This window comes from Grammomys surdaster, unplaced genomic scaffold (genome assembly GCF_004785775.1).
Source record: "Grammomys surdaster isolate TR1022 unplaced genomic scaffold, NIH_TR_1.0 141, whole genome shotgun sequence".
Classification (NCBI taxonomy): domain Eukaryota; kingdom Metazoa; phylum Chordata; class Mammalia; order Rodentia; family Muridae; genus Grammomys; species Grammomys surdaster.
The window spans coordinates 4,440,645-4,463,146 of record NW_021604599.1 but is presented as its reverse complement, the minus strand read 5'-3'; the positions used below and the strand labels follow the sequence as shown (position 1 = coordinate 4,463,146).

Below are 22,502 nucleotides of genomic sequence, written 5' to 3'. Positions count from 1 at the left end.
CCTTTTCCACACTCAAAATATCATGCCACACAGCACTGCATATGCTCACTCTGTTACAAACACTTATGGTCATCTGGCCTTCCTTCTCCCCACCCCAGCTCCTACTGAATTGGAGCACTTTGGCTGTGTCTTCAAAGCAACACCCAGGGTTTAAGCTGAACAGTTCTCATCGAAGCCTACGGGAGGCACACAGCAAGAATCCTGTAATATCTCAGAGGATTTACTCCTTTTTAAGTTCCTTTAGATGAAGCCTTTGCAAAGGGATTTACAAGAACTGAAGATTATTTGGTGATAATGGATGAAAAATGCAGCTGGACGTGTAAAAGGCAGCCGCATTCCCACCGAAGAAAGAATTCCTTCCGAGCAATGTCATTATGGAGCAAAGAATGCCAAATGAATTTAATCATTAGCTTCTAATTGAAGGCCTTGGCTAAACTTGATTCTCCTTGCTACGTTAGCAATTTTCTCTCCAGTGGGACTCTGACAGGTGTAAACAAAGAATAAATGAAGGCACTCCATTAATCACAAAGTGGGTGAGACAGGCCCGGGCCAGTAAGTCCCAGAAAGAAGCCATCTTTGAGTCCTCTCTTGCCTCCAGCACTTACTCCATGAGTTCCCAGAGGGCTTCCTAATCAATGTCTGAACCAGTGGAAGTCAAAGGATGACTGTTCAAGTGTGCCAGGGCAGGAGTCTCTCAAAGTAAGAACCCAATAACGCTTCCTGATTAAAGCTGACTTCTGTGTTTTCACTAGAAGAAAAAACAACCCATTGTAATTCAGTGCCATAGCACACTTTAAGGCAAAAGCTTTACAGCCAAATAAATGTTTCTAGGAATTCTGAAGGGGGCATGTATAGAACAGCTTTGCATACGAGTCCTCACACAGTTTCAATTACTCAGAGTTCACGACCCAAATCTACTGAGTTGTGTCATTAATTAAACATTAATCCAAAAATGTCACACCTGAACCTCTAACCCTGCACTTCTTTGAAATGTTTAACCCTCCTCTGTGTGTTATTCCCTGTGGTAATTGAGTGACTTGGATGCTTTTCTTTGGGTAACTGGGGGTTGGGGGGGTGCTGAAGGCTGTCTTCCTGGTTCTTGAGTTTATCTTCCTAAATATTTGGACTATTTCTACAGCAATAGAGATTTAGCGAGTAAATATATCCCAAGAAACAGCCTGGAAATGAATTAGACATCCTTGCTATGAGTGTAATGCCACCTCTCCTAAAGGCAGCTAGGGGTCTTGGTTAAAAGTCACTAAGGGGTGCTTGAGAGATGGCCCAGCAGTTAACAAACAGCTGACAGTACTTGCTGGGGACCTGGGTTTGGCTCCTAGCACTGGAATCAGGGCAGCTCCTCACTGCCTATAACTCCAGCTCCAGAAGATCCAACAGCCTCTGGTCTCCATGGGCACCTGCGAACACATGGTTCACAGAAACGTACGCAGGTACACATACACATCAAGTCAAACTAAATGTGCAAACCATTTAAAGCAGATGCTGAATGCTCACAGTCCTGTGCTCCCACAGTCCTCCCAATCTTTGTTCCCATAAGACAGCAATATGATCACTTCAGGGTCATCCGATAGACTCCCCCCTCCGCAGCCACCAAAGCCTGTGTTGGCAGCAAGGTCCTGTGACAGAACAGCACCTCACAGGGAGCTGCTTTTGTGCATAATGATACCACGTTCTTGTGCTATCTCAAGTGAGGCTGGTGTGTAATGAAGGCCCTTTGCCATTCTGCAGAGGAACTGGTATATGATGGGCCAGAGACAAGAGGCCTGGTTCACTTCAGTGCATAGGAGAGAAGTAGAGCTAAAACCTATAGAAAAAGGACAGTCTCTCAGAAGGAACAGTTGGCATTTGACACAGCAAGGTGAACACACATCTATTAAGAGCTTTGTTGGGCAGAGACAATATATCTCACATGATCAAGAATGCCAGAGTAAATCCACTCAGATCTTACACAGATGGCTCTGACAGGTTGGGGGTGACATCAAGCCAGCTGAGGATGACTCAGATCAATGCTGCTGAGGTAACTCTTCTCAAGTCTGCATGTTTGCAATCAAGACATAGACCACTCCATGCTAGAAACCAAGTAGCTTTTTTTCCAGCGTTACCTGAAAGCAAGTCCTGCACCGTCACCTTTTTGGTTATTTAGAGATTTATTTTTTTGTTTTGTGTGTATGAATATTTTGCATGTATGTATGTATGTATGTATATATGTATGTATGTATGTATTTATGTATTTATGTATTTATGTATGTATGTGTATCGTGTGCATATGTGATATCTATGGAGGCCAAAAGAGGGAGAGAGATGCCCTCAAACTAGAGATATAGACACTTGAAAGCTGTCAGGTGGATGTTGGAACTGAACCTTACTTCTCTGGAGAATCAGGAAGGGCCCTTAATCATCGAACCCTTTCTCCTGCCTCAAAAAGAGCCTTTTGGTCCTAAATTCAGACGAAACTCAGGGTTTCCCCAGTTTGTCGCACCATTACCTTCTTCATTTCCATCCATGGTTTTTCTCTGGCTTCACCACAGAGACAAAAGCCATGCCTAACTACCATCCATATTGTCTCAGTGCAGACCTTGAGAATCCAAAGGATGCTTGGGGAGGTGTTCAGAGGTACCACACTTTCCTAGTGTGTGTGAGGCTCTGGGTTCAACCTCTAAGACTAAAATGAACAACAGCAAAGTCAAATAAGAAAGACCAAAGAAAACCAAATAACTAGAAATCTGAACAGATCCCTTCAGCACACATATGAAGGCTAGTACCCAGGGTGAATCACAACATAGATCAATAATACTTCATCATCTTCTGCTGTGAAAACAGATAACTCATGCTGAATGGTATAATATGTTTTTGTACAAGGTTCTATATGCAACTTTTCATGAGATAAGCAACATAAAACATAGCCATTTTAAAGTCTACACTTCTGTGAGTTTTTTTATGTATAGCCTCTGCTATCTAACCCCACAATGTTTGCCACTCAAGAAAAACAAAACAAAACAAAACAAAACCAAGAAAATCCACTGTAACTGCTAGCAATCTTTCCAGTCCTCTGGTAACCACTGACATACCTTCTGTCTCTATAGATTTGCCTCACCAAAAAATATATTGCTACTTGTCATCTGGGGCTTCTTTGACTTAAAATAATGTTCCAATTTCTATCCAGGCTATAGCATGGGTTTGTAATTTATTGTTTCTTTTATTTGGCTAAAAATGTTCCATTGTGGATATATATTACATTAGTCAATTTACTATTTTCATCCACACTTTTATTTACTGAGTCAATGACTATTTGAGGTGTTTCCACTTTGGGGCCACTTGCATTCACTTACAAGTTCTTATATGAATGTCTGTGTCTAGTTCTCTTGGGTTTACAACTAGGGGTGTCTTTTTGAATCATGTGATAATTCTATTTTTAATTAGCAATCTATTTCCTATAACATCTGCATTTTATATACCTGTTGGAAATGCATGAGAGTTCCTCTTTTGGTCAGTTTTGGCTGCCATAACTAGTTACCATAGTCAGCATAACTTATACAAATGATTGTTCTTTCTCACAGTTCTGAACTGCAAGGCCAAGCTCAGGGTACAGCATAGTAGTGTTCTTGTGAGGGAGGGACCACAGCCAGGTTGTCTACTGCTGGCTTCTATTTTCACAGGAAGACATCTGAGTTACCTTCTGAACCCTCTGCCCTATTATTCCATTGGTCTATAGTACTATACTGACATAGTGATGGCCCATTCCTGTGCCAGTGTCATGCTGTTTTCATAATAGAGCTTCATGCTATATTTTAATGTCTGGCAGTGATAGTCTTTGTCTCTGGGTTGTCCTTCAGTGTCTCCTGATGACTTTTGAATGCTTATTTTTCTATACTAAATTTAGCAGCAACTTACCCATAAAATAGATTCTTGATGCTTTCCTTCTTTGAGAATTATATCTAGCTACTAAATCAATGAAAGGAAAGCCTACCTCTTCATAATGTTTTCACACTCAAGAATAAGGAGTGGCTTTTAAATTGTCAAAATCTGTGTTCTTCTCATTCAAAATATTTCACAATTGCTTTTACATACTTCTGGTCAAATGGATTTGTGTTTCATCTGTGTTGCAATTATAAATGGTTAACTATTACCATATGTAAATATGTGTTTGTATTAAGTCTACATGTGTAGTCTACTGGTTCTACATGCTGATTTTATATTCTATTTCTTTATATGTGCTGCTTGAGTTTATTTTATTATTGATTTGTCAGAGCTTTCAAAGTGTTCTATGGTGTTACCTACAAATCAAGGGATTCCTTCGTTCCTGTTCAAATATCTTTGATTGATCTGTCCTGTCTAATGGCATTGGTCTAACACATTTAATATAATGTTCAATTCTTGTCTTACTGTCAATCATAATGAAAACACCTCCAGTGTAAATCCCACGAAACAGCATACTAGAGTCAGGATAAGGATGCACTTCTTTAAAATGCTGAGAACATTTTCCTCCATTTCTACATCCCTGAATGTCTTTTTTTTTAAAATGAATAAGTTACAATTTAATCAAAAGCTTTCTCAGTATCTATAGAAATAGTCTTGTGATTTTTCTGAGTTCTTTTTTAAGGTTTATGCATTTGATTTTATGTTCTAAGTGTTTTGCCTGCAGTTATGTATGTGCCCCTGGAGGCCAGAAGAGAGTATTTGATCTCATGGAACTAGTTTTGTGTAGGGGCTAGGAACTGAACCCAGGTCCTCTTCATGAACAATAAGTGCTCTAAACCACCAAGCCATCTCTTCAGCACCTGAGCTCTATTCCTGGTGGATTGTATGGATTCTTCATGACAAGCAAACCTTCCATTCTTTGACTCTCCCCTGCCTGATTACATTGTGTTCTGTTTGCTGTTGGGTCTGACTGTGTCCTGCTGATTTTTGGTGCCTTAACTTTTTCACACCTGTACTGATTCCATGTGATACATTTTCTTCAAAAGTTCAAATCACATTGAAAATTTTTGTTGTTCAAACGTCTTTGAACATTGTAGATCATATTTATTACTTTTACTTTCTGTCTCCAGCTTCTAGCTGTACAATCCTCAGTTTCATATTTGCTTCAGAAAAGGATTTAAGAATTTCCCCCTATCTTTTCAATCTTCTACTAATTCAAAACATTGCATCAGGCCAGCGTGGGCTCTGAGGATTAGGTAGAATTCCTTTATGAAACCAACTAGTCGTGACAGCTTTCTGGTGTGGATTAGTTCCTTATTAATTATATTTACTTTGTAGACATTGGTATGATTAACCATTTTTGTTCTCTTGTTCTAGAGAAGTCATCAACGTTGGCTTCGGGTATAGCTCTGCGGTTGGACACTTGCCTGGCATGTTCAAGGCCCTGAATTCGTTAGCACGGCAGCACCACTCCATCTAGGCTTTCAGATTTCTTTGCATAGAAACCTGAAAAGAAAGTGATGTTTTCAAATTTGGTGTTCTCTAATGATTACACTCTCCTGTCACTTCTTAGTTTGTTTATGTTACCTCTTTAACTGATAACAATTATTACTAGTTTATCTATTTTGATGATTTCTTCTTTTCTTTTGAAATTAGATGTGTGTGTGTGTGTGGTGTGTCTGAGTGTGTATGTGTGTGGTATGTGGGTCTGTGTGTGTATGTTTGTGGTGTGTCTGAATGTGTGGTGTGTATCTGTGTGTCTGCATGTGTTATGTGTGTATGTCTGTGTGGTATGTGTGTATGTCTGTGTGTGTGTGTTTTGTGTGTCCCTATGTGTGTATATGTGGAGTCAAAGGACAACTCACTCTCCTTCCACAGTGCAGGTGCCAGGGATCAGACTCAGGTCAGGTCAGAGTCTTGGTGAGAAGTACCTGTACCCATCAAGCCATCTCTCAAGCCTGATGATTTCTTTCTTTAAAGATTATGATTTTGACTCGTTAGAGCTCTTATTCTGATCTTTGAGTACTGTAATCTAGCAGCTCCATATAGCTGCTACCCCTGTATACTTTACAGTTCTGACATCTAATTATCAATTCTACATTACCTCAATCCCTCTTTATAGGTAATTCTTTATATTGAACTTTTCCCGTCAAATCACATTCTAGTTTTGCTTCTATATTAGATCGTGGATTTGATGCCTTCACTTTGCCTGTACAGCTACCAGATTCCTCCAGCCTATATCATGACAGGACTAGATTATTTCAATATTCTTCCAACATCTTCCAAATTTCCAAGTCTCCAGTTACAATTCCTGCCTTAGGTATCCCTCACAATGACATCATACTAAAATGCTATTAATCCAATTATGTTTCTACTCAATTTCTGAGTTCAAAGTCAGCAGTGCCCTAAATATGAAGTCTGGCCTCCTCCTAAGCACAATAACACAGGGCTATTCATACTCTAGTACCTTCTTAACTCCCCTGCAAGTCGGGTCTTGCCCACTACCCTCTATTCCTCTCAATTGGACTCTAGACATGGTATATGATTTTATGTTCCTTTAAGAAGTGGGGTCATTTCAGTTTCTTCTAACCACTGTTACATTGTTCCCTCTGTGTGGGCTTCTGTCTCTATCTTCTGTCTATATAATAAGTTTCCACTTATCCTTCAAGACATAACTTTGGGATTTTTACATTCATTTCTTAGCTCTGTCCCCATGTTCTATCTAGAGAAATAGCCTCAAAGACAAGAACCATATCTTATTTTGAATTTCCAAAGTCTGTTTCAAAATAGACATTAAACAAACTTATTTCTGAATCTTGGACAAGTGGGTGAATTTTGGTAAATGTATTCATTGTTGGTATAATACTCTAATGGTAACCTTTCAGCAGAGGGAAGCTACATCTCGTAAGAAGTAAGAGGATGTGACTTCTCCAAGATTTCTATTACCAATGATGAAAGCACAGTGTGTATGCCCTGGCCTGTTCCTGGCTTCTCTGATGTATAGCTTAGATGGTCTCATGTAAGCCAATCTGAACATGAGTCCCAGTCTCCAGACTAACTTGAGATCACAACAAGAAATATGTGGAGAGATAGAGGGACAGTCAGCATTCGCTGCTCTTGCAGAGCACCAGTGTTTGATTCCCAGTGACCACATCAGCTGCTCACAGTGACCTGTAACTTTAGTTCCAGGGGGTCTGATGTCCTCTGTTGACCTCCACTGGCATGTCTTCCACATGCCACACACACAGACAAGCAGGTACACACACTCTCCGTCTCCCTGTCTTTCTCTCTGTGTGTGTATTCAACTGTGTGATAAAATGCAAATAAAAGTGATGTCCGTTATACATTTTATGCAAAAAGATTACTTGGCAAATTTAACATCAACAGAATATTCCAAAGAGTCAATAGTTAAATGTGTTACTGTTTTCAAAAGGGCCCTTAAGACAAACATGAGACATATTCTTCCTCGTTTGCTGTTGGTTATCTCCTTCAGGTTGAGCTTGGTGTCCACAAGATGGATGTCCCCGGCTCAGCCTCACAGGCAGAGTCATGGACGTGGACTCCACCCACAAACAGTTTGCAGTCGTGTGTGTCAATCTGTAAGGATGATCCTCACTAGAAGCATCTTTTACAAGGTAGAAACAGTTAAGCAATTCCTAATATGTATTTTAAAAAATAACAATAACCACTAAATTCCATATTTCCTAGGATGAACAATGTCTCATGCAGGGTGTGAGGACAGTCTTGTTCATGATGTGATAGTCACCTCAAAATCCCCTGAAAGGTTTTACCCAGCCCATTGTTCTCCGCCCACCCAGTTCTAATGTTACATCACTGGCTTCCTCTGGGGTAGATGCAATAGGATTAGAGTCCCATTGTCAAACACACTACACACAGGTACTCCAGATTAATTGCATAAATGTACTCCACTATACAGTTTTATTTATCAATTCAGCTATATGAGTTGTTCACTTGGAAAACAAGTGCAGCCAGTTCTCTAGATCTTCAATCTCAGATCTGTAAAATCAGCCCACTATGGATAGAAATACTGTTTTTTTCTTAAATTTGCATCTATACTGAAATGTACATACTTGTCCTCATTTCCTAAAGAATATAACATTCGAACTATTCTTATAGCATTGACACTGGAAGAGATATGCAAGAAATGTTGAGGGAATATAAAGCCTATAGGAGGATGTGTAGGAGTTGCATGAAAATACTGTACCATCTCACATAAGGGATGAGGACATCCTGGTATCTTGTTATCCTGAGCCCAATCTCCCATGAACACCTAGGAATGACAATTTTCTGACAGCCAATTCAGTATCAATCTTGGTTCTTAGTGCCTTCACCCATAGCAAGAAAAGCACAATGATGCAGGCTTACTGGGGATGTACAATGGGCAAAGAGAGCACACAAAACATTCAGAGCTGGAGACCGTATCAGAGAAGATGTAACGGGGCATCGTGTATGTGTCTGGCTCGTCTCATTGGGAAAGAAGAGAGACGGCTGTGGGAGGGGGGCAGAGACAAATATGAGCTCATTTTGGTTTGGCAAAGAGCTATGTCTGATAAGATTATTCAAATCATAATGATACAATTATGTGAGCATTTATTATGTGCCTGATAGATGTTACCATGCTAGAGATTTCTTTTATCACTGGATTTTTCCCTTGTGTGATGGGCAGCATAACACTCATTCTTTCAGTGGGAAATCAGAGTCTTAGGCAGGGTGTGATTCACTGTAGTCCAGGAGGCTGATATATGGCAGTGTTGGGAATAGATTCCAACTCTGCCTTGAGAGGCTGGGCTCTCTCCAGTCCACAGCTCCATCCTCACAATGGCATGAGAAACAGATTAGTTAATTAAAATATGTCTTTACCTAAAATGTAGCCATTTGAAAAATGCTTAAATGGTAGTGAGAACATACTAAGGGGGGGGGTTCTCTCCTAGTGTCACCCTCATGAGTTTTGTTTTCTGAGGAAAACTTAAGAAGACACACCAACCGGTTACTCAACAAATGTTTGGGGAATGAATAGCTCTGTAATTAAGCAGTTGGAAGTCATGCAACTTTTTATAACACGTAAAACACAAGAAGATGTCTCAATTCCTTTCCGAGAGTCATTTCCCATTAAATTCCAATTTTCCACTTGATGAGCTGCAGACCCTCCCAATATCAACAGAGATTAGGCAGCATGTCTGTGCCAGGCTAAGCTTTTCCTTTGCTTGCTGTTGAGCAGCAAACGATAACACATTGCAGATGAACTGACTACAGAATCCACAGATGAGGTAACTTCACTAGGTGACCGTCTGGCTTCTGTGGCTTGCCACATTCTCTGGAAATTTAAAATAGGGCAGAGCAGATGACCCACACAATTCAGGAACTCCTTTCCTCTTTCTTGGAACAACCCAATAGGGTTAGTTGCCATGGATGGCCTGATCTTCTTCATGACACATGGTCAGGCCGGGAGCCATGGAGAATTGGTAAGTCTATAGGCAAGTGTTTGTGTTGCCCTCCAGGAAACCAAAAAGTCACAAGGACTCCCCACCCAGCCCCCACATAGCAGAAAAACAAAAAATAAAAAAGATGTATAGACTGGTTGCTTCTGCAGATGTGGCTGTTCCTAACCCCACTGTTTGTTTCCAGGATATGTCTGATGTAACTCAGCATTAAATGTCAAATCAGTGGAAAAGCAACAGGATACAGAGAGGGGAGGGAGGGAGGGACAGAGGGTGGGACAGAAAACACAGAAAAGCAGTAAAAGCCTTCCCAAACAAAAGCTAAGAAAGTCCCATAGCTTGTTTACTTTTCTATTGCCGGGAAGAGACTCGACAATAGGGTTAAAGTTCATGATTCTCATGGCAGGGGACATGGCAGCAGGCAGCAGGCAGGCAGGCAGCAGGCAGGCAGGCAGCAGGCAGGCAGCAGGCAGGCAGGCAGGCAGGCAGGCAGCAGGCAGGCAGGCAGCAGGCAGGCAGGCAGGCAGGCAGCAGGCAGGCAGCAGGCAGGCAGCAGGCAGGCAGGCAGGCAGGCAGCAGGCAGGCAGGCAGGCAGGCAGGCAGCCAGGCAGCCAGGCAAAGCACTGAACCAGAAACTGAGAGCTTATATCTCACATGCTACAGGTGGCATCCAGAGAAAAGGAGAAACTGGGGTTTACTTTTGTAACCATAGATTCCCAGTTCCACCCCTGCCCTGTGAAGTGACACACGTCCTCCAACAAAGCCACACCTCCTAATCCTTCCCAAACAGTTCCACCAACTGCTAACCAAGCATTTCAATCAAACCATCACATCCCATTCCTTGGCCCCCATAGGTCCATGGCCACATCCTAATGAAAAGTGCAAAAATGTATTTAGTTTAACTTCAGAAGTCCAAAAGTCTTCTGAGACTCAAGGCAATCTCTCTGCCTCATGTATGTGGATAAGATGTAAGCTTTCAGCTACTCTTCAGGATCATGCCTGACTGCCTGCTGCCATGTCCCCACACCATGGTACTCATGGACTCACCATCTGAAACTATAAGCAAGCTCTCAATTAAAGACATTTCATTTAATTCAATGCATTTCCTCATTTCCACTTCCTGCTTGACACTATAGAACCAGATTCCAACCAGTATTCTGGGTCTCCTGGCTCAAGTGACTCAGCCTTGAAAGCAGCAGGAGTTCCTGTTCTTACCACCTCTTGAGTTGGCTCAGGATCTCCTCTGGCCTCTCAGTTCCTACACCATGTATGCACGGATGTAACCAATCTTCCTATGGAATCCATCTGTTGTCAACCATGAGCATGCCCCTGGCTTCCTTATTGGGCTTCAATACCCATGTCTTCTTTCCTTTATTGACACAGCATTGCTCAGAAAGTCAGTTAATTAAATACAATCTCTCTCTAAAGTCAATACTCACCCTGCCCCATCTGGCTGCCAGCTAGACTACAGGCTCATATTGATAGTGTGAAGAAACAGAATTGCACCAGAGGCTACTCAAGAAATATCTGTTGGACAGATAAGTTTCTGTGTCTGTGTGTCTATCTCTATGTTTCTGTCTGTTTCTGTGTCTCTGTGTCTCTGTGTCTGTGTCTGTGTCTGTATCTGTGTCTGTCTCTCTCTTTCTCTCTCCTTCCCCCTCTCTCGTTCTCTTGCTCTCTAGCTCTCTCACTCTCTCTCTGTTTTTCAAGATAGGGTTTTTCTGTATAGCCCTGGTTGTATTGGAACTCTCTCTGAAGTCAGATGTGCTACCATTCTGCAACATGGCCACACTTGAAACTCTCTCTCTCTGGACCAGGCTGACTACATATTCAGAGATCTGCCTGTCTCTGTCTTCCATGTGCTGAGAAACAGGCCTTTCTTGCAGGGTTTAATATCCAAGGCTCCTATGTCCTTTGGGCTCAGCCTTTCAATTAGGGCTCTACCTACTTCTGTGACCTGAGGTATTGACTGAGGTATTGTATAATACTCTACAAATAAAAGTTACATTAGGACATGTGCACTATAGTTTAGCTATGTTAATAGTGTTAGAATAGAAATTATTTAAATGAAGTGTGTAGCAGTGGGGCCTTCAGGAAGTGATTAGGACCAAACAACATTATCAGGGTGGAGGTGCCATGATCAGAATCTGTGCTGCCTCCTGTTCTCTGATGCTCTGTGCCACCAGAGACTCTACCAGCCAGAGCCCATAGATGCTGCACCTCCAGACTCGTGAGCTTCTCTTAGGTATTTCAATATAGTAACAAGAAACAAAACATAACAACTTAACAACAATTAAGTGGCTCCTATGACCAAAAAGCCCAGATGTATTGCACTGCAAGCTTTGGACACAATTGGATCTAGAAGTTAAACAAGAGTTTCTTTATTTCTCATTGTTCCAGGACTTCCTTTCTGTTAGTTTTATTCCAAACTAGTCACTGTGATCTCAGAAGGATGGCAACAGGATCATGGTCTCATTGGTCTCAGTGGTACAGAGAGTTTCGGTGTATGTGTCACTACCCTTGAAGAAAAGACTATGAAGGTGCTGTTTATGATTATGTAGCCACTCCTGGACCAATCATGCTGCCCTTGGGAGTGAGGCTTTGAGAGACCATTCTAAGTGACTGGCCCCACGAGTCAGCTTGCCGGAAGGCAAAAAAAGCCCTTGATAGCAACAAAAGGAGGGCCGGGAGGCTGACAGGAATACCATGAGCCCGCTAGGTAAGAAGGGAGAGTAGAAGCTGCGGGCCAGAGGATGGACACTGGGCCTTAAGTGCCTGTCCAGCTCTGGTGGATCCAGGCGAAGTGGTCACCTCTCCCAGCCTTCGCCCCCCCCCCACTTGAAAAATATGCAAAGCATTCTTATACAAAGTAGTCTCTTACAATAATTTAAAAATCATTTTTAACTGTGGCCCTCTCTCCTCAAGTAATCGCTTATGTAAAATAGACAGAGTCACATCAAAGCTGCTTAGAGAGATGCTGGAGAGCTTAACATCAGTCTTCAAGTTCTTGGAACTTCCACTCGCCCCCATCCTTGAAAACCGCCAGGGATCCTGAGAACATGGTTTTTAAAAAGCTTGAGAGCTGATCTCCCGGGTCTTTTCCAGCTTGAACTTTGGAGAATTCTGTGTAGATTGTCCAACCCTCTTTAATCTAATTTTTCTCACTTTCCTTCTATTTATTTTTTTGGCCAAACTCATGGACTTGGGCTATGTGCGAGAGGCCACTTAGGAAAAATAATCATTAATTCAAATCCCTAGGCAATTTACTCTGGCCTATTTGGCGCTTGCTTTTCCTGACAGAAAGGGAATAAACTTCCCAAATCCACTTTTATGCGGGGACTAGAAAAGGTGAGCACACAAGTGAAGACAAGTAGGAGACGGAAGTTGCCAAAGCTGGTCTGAGCCGGAAGCTGTACATGCTTCCCTGCGAGGCACCCGGGGCCTAGGGCTTGCTCTGGAGCGGATGGCAGGGGAGGGTGCTGTGGGTTTTGGCTATGCAACTTGTGAAAACTCGATCTTAGGGAGAGACACCTTCAGTTCCGGCATGAAAAGAGGAGGGGGAAGTAGGGAGTGGCGGAACCTAGCAAGGTCTTCCTGTGGCCTGTGAGAAAGATAGAAGGCAGGCTTCCTAATGCAGGCAATACACCACGCGGTGAGAAATTAGTTTGAGGCGATCTAGGAGCCTGAGACCTCCATATTTATTTTCCATATAACTGTTTCTGCAGACAATATCCAGGGAGGTTGACAGGTACTCTTTGGGGAGTACCGGGATAAACGAGGATGGCCTCTGGCCCGTGGAACTGCAGAATCATCAAATAGAGGAGGCAGACAAATCAACGAACAAGACTGAGAAGCCTGGTACTCAGCTGCTATTCACAGGCTGGTGGGTGGTTACCTGACAGTGTCTCTTCTGATTGGTCAGCGTGCAGACCATACAGGTAGCTAACTATTTTAATATCACCCTAGTCTGTGATGTGTGCGCAGGACAGCTGGTTTTATGCTCACCCCTCAACAGTACAGCCCACCACCATAACAACAACAATAAATAACTGGACGGGTAGAAAAGGATTTATGGAAGTGGTAGGTAGTCTTTGGTCTGCGTCCCAAATAAACAGCAGGGCATTACTGAGAAGTGAGAGCTAGGAGAGGTATTCTATAGGAGCGAGGAGTGGGTCCTGATGTCTAATTAAAGCCACCATTTATGGAGAATTTAGTCTGTGCTGAGTCTTTACACTAACGTCTCCTCTCTGGAAATCCTCCAACTGTCCCTGGCTCTACTCACTGACCAAAGCTTCAGAAAGGAGCCAAGCCACTCCATGGGGAAACAGGAGAAAAAAAACCAGAATGCCAAGAGAGGCCTGGGCAGAGGAAAGGGACATCTAGTGAGTGTGACCTCTGACTCCGAAAAAGCTATGAGACAGGTGAATGTGACAGATAATTGTCATAGTCTGTACCCTGGCTCGGAACAGTTGCACTGTTGAAGTTGCTCAGGCCCCATACTTTGTATATTCTGTATTTCTTCTCACACCCCACATAGGATCCATCAGGAAACCATGTTGGCACTCAAAATTCAAAGACTAACTAGAAACTAGAAGCCTAACATTCTCCACCTCAACTGTGGCTGGATTGGCCCTGCCCATGCACACCTTTCTCCTGGATTCTGCTTGTGGCTTAAGAAGAGATGTCTTGTCTCGATCCTGCCTCCTGCGGATCTCCTAGGACCGTAGGACCTTCTCCATAAAGCAGTCTGGCTGGATTACCTACAACCTCTGCTCAAAATCCTTTACCGACTCCCTGTGCCAACCATCACAGTTCTTAATTTGACCAGCTTAATCCCACGCCTCCATTTCTTTGAATGTTCTCTCTCCCCTCCTTTCACTAGTCCGGGCACTTGGAGCACCTTCCCTCTTGACACTTTATCGCCTCACTAATCATGTTCCTGCCTGAGGACCTGCATCACTCTAGTTCATCCCGAGTCTGGCACTCACATCCTTTCTCCGGGAACTCCTCGTGTAACTTGCTTATGTTCAGATTTTTTTTTTCTCATGAAGGCCTTATGTACAACTCTTTACAGTTTTCAAGCAGAACCCCTGTCATGGCATGAAGCACTCCCCTTTGACCTAATCACTGGTATTTTTCACATAGCATCAATCACTTTCTAATGCAGTGCCTATCTTCTTGCTGCCTGTGCTTCTTCTCTCTCATTGCTAGAATCTGAAGTCCATGAAGGGGGACATTCTTGTCCGTCTTACTAATTCTAATAGCTCAGGTAAGAGCAAGACAGAAAGTAGATAGCACATGGAAGGAGATGGGCATTTAATCGACTATGTAAATAAATGATAAAGGCAGCAATTTGACTAAGGTGTCTCTGATGCTGGTTCTTGCTTCTTGCTCCCACAGGTGAGTGGAACTGGGGAATGAAGTCTCAGTGGGTAACAGCCCTCATGGTGGGATTTTACACAGGTCCTGCCAGCACAGGACAGCACGAATGGCAGCGGCTGCAGCGGAGGAGGAAGTGAGCTTTTGTTGTTTGGCTTTATTGTTGTGAGTTCTTTTATATTGAACAATAAAAATGTAGATACAAAGACATCGGCATTGTGAGTGTATATGCGTGAGTGTGAGAGAGAATAAATGCACAGGAACACATATATTAGCAGCTGCTTGTGCGTATATGTGAGCAGCATGTGTACCTGTGAGTGTGAGAGTGTGTATCTGTGCATATGCTTGTGTGTGAGCATGTGTACCTGTGAGTGTGTGTGTGTGAGTGTGTGTACCTATGAGTGTGTGTGACTGTGTGTGTGTGTGAGCATGTGTACCTGTGAGTGTGTGTGTGACTAGTCTTCATCCTAGAACCTTACCTCATTAAACAGGCATTTAACAGAAACAGCTTTGTCGAATGGGAACTAATTATTTGGCAAAAGAGGGAGAGGCGGGAGATGGACGGGTCAGAGCATATTTGAGAGGATGGAACGCTGGTCCACATGAATGTCTTTAAGACAGAATGAAACCTGGAGAAACGCCATATCTTTCGCTGTCATTAAACCAGAAGGGCAGGCTGATTTTACAGAAAAGGACCTGAAGATTATCTGGTGGTTGCCCAGACTCCTCTATAGTTGCTGCCCAGAGCTAAGGAGTTAAGACCAGCTTAGCTGTTTCTCTACATTCCTGGCTTCTCTGGTCCATCTAGAACTTTGGCTAGTTTTTGAGAGACTACCTCTGGCAGAGGCACATGTTTAGAAGGATGGCTGAACTGGGAGGAGAGAAGGGAGAGTCCTCCACCTGCGAGGTACGCATGACCAATGCTTAACTTCCTGCTTCCTGTGAAGGTTTCCATATAAAAGGCTCATAAGTTAGTGACTTGGCTTTCCTTTGGGGAAGTAATTTGATCATGAATCTACGTGATATGACTATCAGTGGATTGATCAGTTGATGATCATAATTGAATGGCATTATTGGGAGGTACTGGAATCCAGGAGGTGGGGCCAAATTGGAGAAAGTAGCTCACCATGTGCGTGCCCTGGAAGCATAATTTTTTCCATGACCCTTCTTCCTTATTTCCCTTTGCTTCCCAGGAGGGGAGCAGCTTTGATCCACCGTGTCCCTCTGTTTTGATGCCTGCCTCAGCAGAGGCCCTGAAACAGTGGTGCCTAGCAACTGAGGCCTGAGACCTTGATGTGCTTGCTAGTTTTCCGTCAACTTGACACAAGCTAAAGTCACTAGAGAGGAGGGACCCTCAATTGAGAAAATGCCTACATAACACTGGGCTGTAGGCAAACTTGTAAGGCATTTTCTTAATTAGTGATGATGTATGGGGGAGGGTCTAGTCCATTATGGGTGGTGCCACCCCTGGGCTAGTGCTCCTGGGTTCTATAAGAAAACAGGCTGAGCAAACCATGAGGAGCAAGCCAGTAAGCATCCCTCCATGGCCTCTGCATCAGCTCCTGCTACCAGATCCCTGCCCTGTTTGAGTTCCTGCCCTCACTTCCTGCAATGATGAACTGTTATGTGAAAGTATAAGCCAACTAACCCTTTCCTCCCCAAGTACCTTTGGTCATGGTGTTTCATTGCAGTCACAGGAGCACTGAGATACTCCATTCGTTCCTCCTCTAGAAGGGTTTTCTCAGGGATTCTATCACAGGGACAAAAAATGATAACAAACTTACACTGAAGGAGAAGGCTCAGATGTTATGAGGTAAGGCTGAATCTGCTAAGCGTAGGGGCCCTACTGGTGCTCTCCTCAGGAATGGGCCACACCTTCTAAGTGCTGTGCTGTGTGTAATGAATGGGGCAAACAAGCTTGGAAGACTTTGAGGAGTTTCTTCCAAATGACGTTCCTCGAGACACAGGATGCTGCTGCTGGATAAGCTGCCAGTGCACAAGATGGGGGAGGGTATTTGGCTCAGAACTCCACTGATCACCTCCTCCTCTGAACATGCAAACTTACTAGACTGAATGCCTCAAGGAAAAGAAAGAAAGGTGTCATCATTGAGGAGATTGGTGATTTTTTAATAAATTAGTTTTGACAATTATTTCTTCTTCCTGAGCAGAAACATCAAACCCTGGCACTGGGCCCCTTCCCTCCATCCCCACCCCTCCATGCCTATCTCCTCCATCCCCACCTCTCCACACCTATCTCCTCCATCCCCACGCCTTCCCATTTGCCTCGAATTGTCCCCATGTCTACACTAGCCGTTCCTTCCTCACTTGGTATTGGGAGAGCACAGGGGTCCATTGATTGTCTGGCTGGTTTTGGTCCCCATGTTTGTCAAATGTCACATTGACTGGCCGCAGCACGTAAAGCTTCATACCCTCTGTGTCATAAAGCATTGCCTATCCGATGCTCTCCTGCCTTCAGAATTCCTTCACTATGACTGCTGACAGTTCTTCAGTGTGCAATGATTTTTGAGATCCTTCAGACCAGCCATTTTCATGCTGCAATTAGATCCTGAATCCCCTGGTGGGTACAGTAAAGTAAACATCACAAGGCCTCACCTCAAAATCCAAATCCGGTTCTAGTCAGCTGAGGAAATGCTGCCTGGATCATTTACCTCAGGCTTCTCACAAAACATTTATCTCCCTTGCCACTATTAGATGTAAAAGTCACGGCTGGGTTTAGTCATTGCAACTTTTAAGAGGAGAATTTGCTAGAGAGGTTGTCATGGGTAAGGGAAATAGTGGCTGTCCTTTCCCTGGGGCCTCCAGAACTTAAAAAGTAAGTCTTTTCCCAAGTCTGAAAGAAACAATGCTTTTCTAAGTGCTATTTTAGTCCTGTAGAGTTTTTAATTATTCCATCATGTAAACAAGCACATATACAAAAGCCATTAAGCAGAACAAAGTAGAGGACAGGAGGAAGCGGTGGCTGGGCCCAGCCTCCATGCCCTGAGTCCAAACAACACAGGCAGAGCCTACAAAAGAAAATTAGTTTATTTTTTTTTTTTCTAAAATTAGAAAATTTTCTAAAAATAGAAAAAAAATCTTTCTTTCTGATTCAGCATCCACACATAACAATTCTTCTGAAGGACTTGGCTTTCCCAAAGAGCTCTGCTGGGGCCAAGGCCTAGATGGGAAATTCAAGCATCTTTCCAGGAAGGTGATTGCGCACTATTCTAGTTTGCTGAACTGTGTCCTGGGTAAGCCACCACTGGCTGTGGAAACTTGTCTTCTTGGTGAAGTCCTGGGCTTGCTCCTACCATTGTGCTAAGTCATCACTATTTATGTGTTCTGGGAATGGCAGAAGGAAGGCCTGGGGGTAAAGGTTAGGTAGCAGTTAGCAAAGCTTATCAAAATGTGATGGGCTATAAAGGAAAATGGGATGCAAGAGAAATCTCTAGACTTTTCAGATTTCTTTCCGACCTGTATCCTTTCTCTCTCCTGCCCCATCACACCTCTGTGTGTCTACCTGGCTTCAGTCTCTCCTGCTGAGAGCAGAGTTCCACAGTTGGAGGAAGACAGCCAGCCATCAGAGGGACTGACTCCTGCCTTCTGATATTTTGGTGATCTAAGTCATTGCGTCCATCTTCACCCAGGATCCCAGGGTAAAAGAACGCCACAAAGAAGACAGGACACAGAGGGAACTCAGCAGAGCACCCACTGCCGCAGAAACCAGAGCAGGATGAAGTTCCAGGGAGGAGACAAGCATCAGTCAAGTGCAAGGCCACGGAGGGATCAAGAAGAATGAATGAAAATTCAAGATGAAGCTTGCGACCCGCCAGGTTAATGTTTCCTTCACTTCTGCACCATTTTACACGGGTGTACAAAGCAATATATTGTAGTGATTTTTAAATATTGACATCTTAGAGCATAGTTATTTTGTCAACTGCCTACAAATGTTTCTCTCTCTATATATATAAAGGCAAGTTAACTTAGCTATAAAATATCAATTAACATAAAAAGTAAGCCTTGCTTCCTGTCCTGGCCGCCATCGGAGAGCAGCAGCTATGGCCCTGCGTTACCCTGTGGCCGTGGGCCTCAACAAGGGCCACAAAGTGATGAACGTCAACAAGCTGAGACACAGCCGGCGCTGCGGGCGCCTCACCAAGCACACCAAGTTCATGTGGGACATGATCCGGGAGGTCTGCGGCTTCGCGCCCTACGAGTGCCGCGCCATGGAGTTGCTCAAAGTGTCCAAGGACAAGCGTGCACTCAAGTTCATCAAGAAGAGGGTGGGCACGCACATCTGCGCCAAGAGAAAGCAGGAGGAGCTGAGCAATGTGTAGGCAGCCATGAGGAAGCCAAGAAGGATTGATGAACCCTCCCCCAATAAAAGATCATTGCTCCTATAAAAAAAAAATAAGCCTTGACAAAGGGCTCACGGATGATAAGAAAGTGACCCAAGAAGGACTATGATGGGTCCAACTTGAGTCACAGACATCTCTTCCCTCTACCCTACTCTTCAGACAGGAGTCTACGATAATATAGCTTGCCACTTGTGTCAGGCCATGGCCATTACTGTGTAAAGAACTGAGAACTAAGACTGCTAAGCCTACCTGGATTACATAACCAGGGGTGAGTAGACACTGTGTTCTCAGGAAGAGAAGGAGGAAGATGTGAAGACACCAAGATCAGTGGTTATGGGAGTTCAGGAGAGTGTAAGCCCCAGTCATCCAGTAACTGTGATGATTAGCTATTAATATAAAGCTTATTTTTCACTGATTCTGGTGTCCCACCTGTGTGAGGTTGTTTAGAGACGAGTGGTACATAGTGCCAACCTTGCAGAGTTTAAGTCATTAATGGATAGACAGATGTGGAAATAAATTGTCTACCGTGGGATAAGTGCTACTGAGGTTGAGTATCCCTCATCCACAATACTTGGAGACAGAAATGTTTAGATTTGAGCTTTTTGAATATTTGCATTTATATAATGAGTTGTCTTGGGGATGAGGCCCAAGCCTAAGTATGAAATTTGCTTATTTCTCACGTACAGCTTATACATGTAGCCTGAAGGTAATTTTGCATAAGAGTTTTTGTTTGTGTATCTGAATTTTGATTGATTACAACCTGTCACATGGAGACATGGAGTCATGCGGAATTTCCCACTTGTACCATCATATCAGTGGCCAAAACACTTCTGATTTTGAAGCATTTCAGAATTTGGATTTTTTTTTGTTTGGTTTGGGATTGCTCGATTAACTCTTAGAAGACTTTGAAAAATACTGTGGGAAGAGAGAGAGACAAGGATGAGTTCTGTTGGGAAGGTGGTTCCAACACAGGCTTCCTGGGGAAGGAAAATTTGATGGGGGGGGGCTTGAAAGAGGCATAGGGTATTCCCAGGGGGACAAGATGGCTTCGCAGCGAATTCAACATTATTCACTACCGAGCTTGTTCGGACATTTAACAGAATTTACTGAGTTGGAGAATACTAAGTCATGATCCAAACATGGGCTAGACCAGAAATAGACAGGGGGCAGCAGGTAGGATCAGTGTTCAGGCTGAAGAAGAGTGGCCTCCCATGTGGCAATGTGGTGTGGATGGAAGTGTCATCACCTTCCCAGACAAGAGCCCACTAGAGGAATGCAGACAAAGCCCCACATCTTTGTCATGGCTCATACAGACGAGCACTGCCTCTTCTAAGCTGCAATGAACACCTAGTTATTCCTAAGAAAAGATGAATGGTGCCTATCATCAAAAACAAGGAAGAAAGTTTCCAGGGATGGTGGAATGCATCTTTAATCCCAGTATACGAGAGGCAGATGAATCTCTGTGAGTTCCAGGTCAATGGGTGTACACAGCAAGTTCTGGGCTAGCTAGGACTACAGAATAAGACAATGTCTCAAAAAGATTAAAATAATAAAATAGAGATTAAAAAAATAAAGAGGAAGAAATTTAAAGGAAATGTAAATGTCAAATGTCAAATGTCAAATGTCAAATGACTTGCCACCCTGCAATGGGATCGAACTCTCAATTATCACTGCAACGGAAAATTCACACAGAATCTATGCATTTTACCTCATGCAAAATAATTCACCTCTGCAAGGATTTTGCCGCACAAGCAAGCATTTTAAGTAATTTGTATTTCCATGCTATTTTTATAGTTTTGATATCTATGTTTTTTGTTTATTTTATTTTATTTTATTTTATTCTATAGACAAACTCTCTGGGTAGGAATCCAAACTCTGTGTTGTGTGGCGTTGGCAGAGTTATCTTACCTCTGGGAAACACAACTTAGGATTCCGAGAAAATGATGGTTACAGGAAACAACATACACAGATCACTGTGCACAGCACTCAAACCCAGCAAGGTCCAAATGCCAGCTCTTCCTATTGTTCTGTGTTGCTAGGCCACAGCTTGTCCTTGAGCTTGGGAACAGTTCAGAGTAGATGTGGCTCTTGAGAGAACAGAATCCTTCCATCATCATATGGTATGGTCACTCCAGTTTAAGATTGCGTTTATAATTGTGTTGATATTGTTCAGGTCATACACTGGTAACATACCAGCATGCAACATATGTGGAGGTACATGTGTGCAACATCCATGTCGTGTTCAGCGGAGAACATATCACAGTGTCCTTACCTTCTAGCTCTTGTATTCACTCATTTCTGTGATTTCCCTGATCCCAGGGATGAGGGCGGCACTGATGTCTCATGTGTAGTGAAGACCTCATGGCTGCTTTTCCTCAGCACTTTGAAGAGGAATATGAGTCTCTTCCCATTAAGTGGGGAGAGGTTCCAGAGGTCACACCCCTAGCTGAGGAGATATGGCAATTGATGGCTGTTAGGGGAGGGAGAGTCACTTTTCTTTAGGGCTATGGTCATGGGTAGATTCGTAATGCACCAGTGGATGGCCTCGCACCCATGCACCTAGGGACAGCACTAACGGGACTCAGAGGGTTAAAAAATAACTGATGAAAAGGAAGATATCAAATTGAGAGACAGATAGGATGGTGTCAGGGTTCCTACAGGGGGCTGACAATGAAGGTAAGTGGGGGAGTCAGGTAAGACACATTTTATACTTGTATGAAAATTTATACTACCACTACCACTAGATTATTGTTATATAGCGGATCCTCTTATAGGTTTCTGTCAAATAGGCAGTGTGATGGCTAGTTTTGGTTGTCGACTATATCTGGAATGAACTATAATCCAGATATGGAGGGCACACTTATGAGAGATATTTTGCACAGTTTGAAGTTGGTAAGTCCACTTTTAGTCCAGACCTTTGAGGTAGAAAGACATACCTGTGATCTGGATCTTGAGGGGGCAAGACAACCCCTTTGATCGAGACCTTGAGGTCTGGGCCACACCTGCTGCTGGAGACTTGTATAAGGACTTGGAAGAGAGAAGGTTTTGCTCTTGACCTGCTTTTCTCGCCTCTCTCTCTAGTAAGTTCATGCCTTCACTAGTATTTGAGCCTACTTCTTCAGAATTCCAGCATTTAATGAAGACCAGCTGATATACCCAGCCTCTTGGAACTGAGCAGATATAGATTCTTAGACTTTCCATTCATAGCTGGCCATTGTTGAATTAGTTGAACTGCAGCTGTAAGTCATTCCAATAAATTCCATATATATGTGTATATACATATATAATGTGTATGTATATATATATATATGCACACACACACACACACACACACACACGAAAGAGAGAAAGAGAAATCGAGATACTCATT

The 22,502-nt window shown here is 43.2% G+C and overlaps 1 pseudogene; it reads left to right on the top strand.

Moving 5' to 3' along the window:
- Positions 1–18,832: 18,832 nt before the first annotated feature.
- LOC114618313 lies at positions 18,833–19,111 on the top strand (annotated as a pseudogene).
- The last annotated feature ends 3,391 nt before the right edge of the window (positions 19,112–22,502 follow it).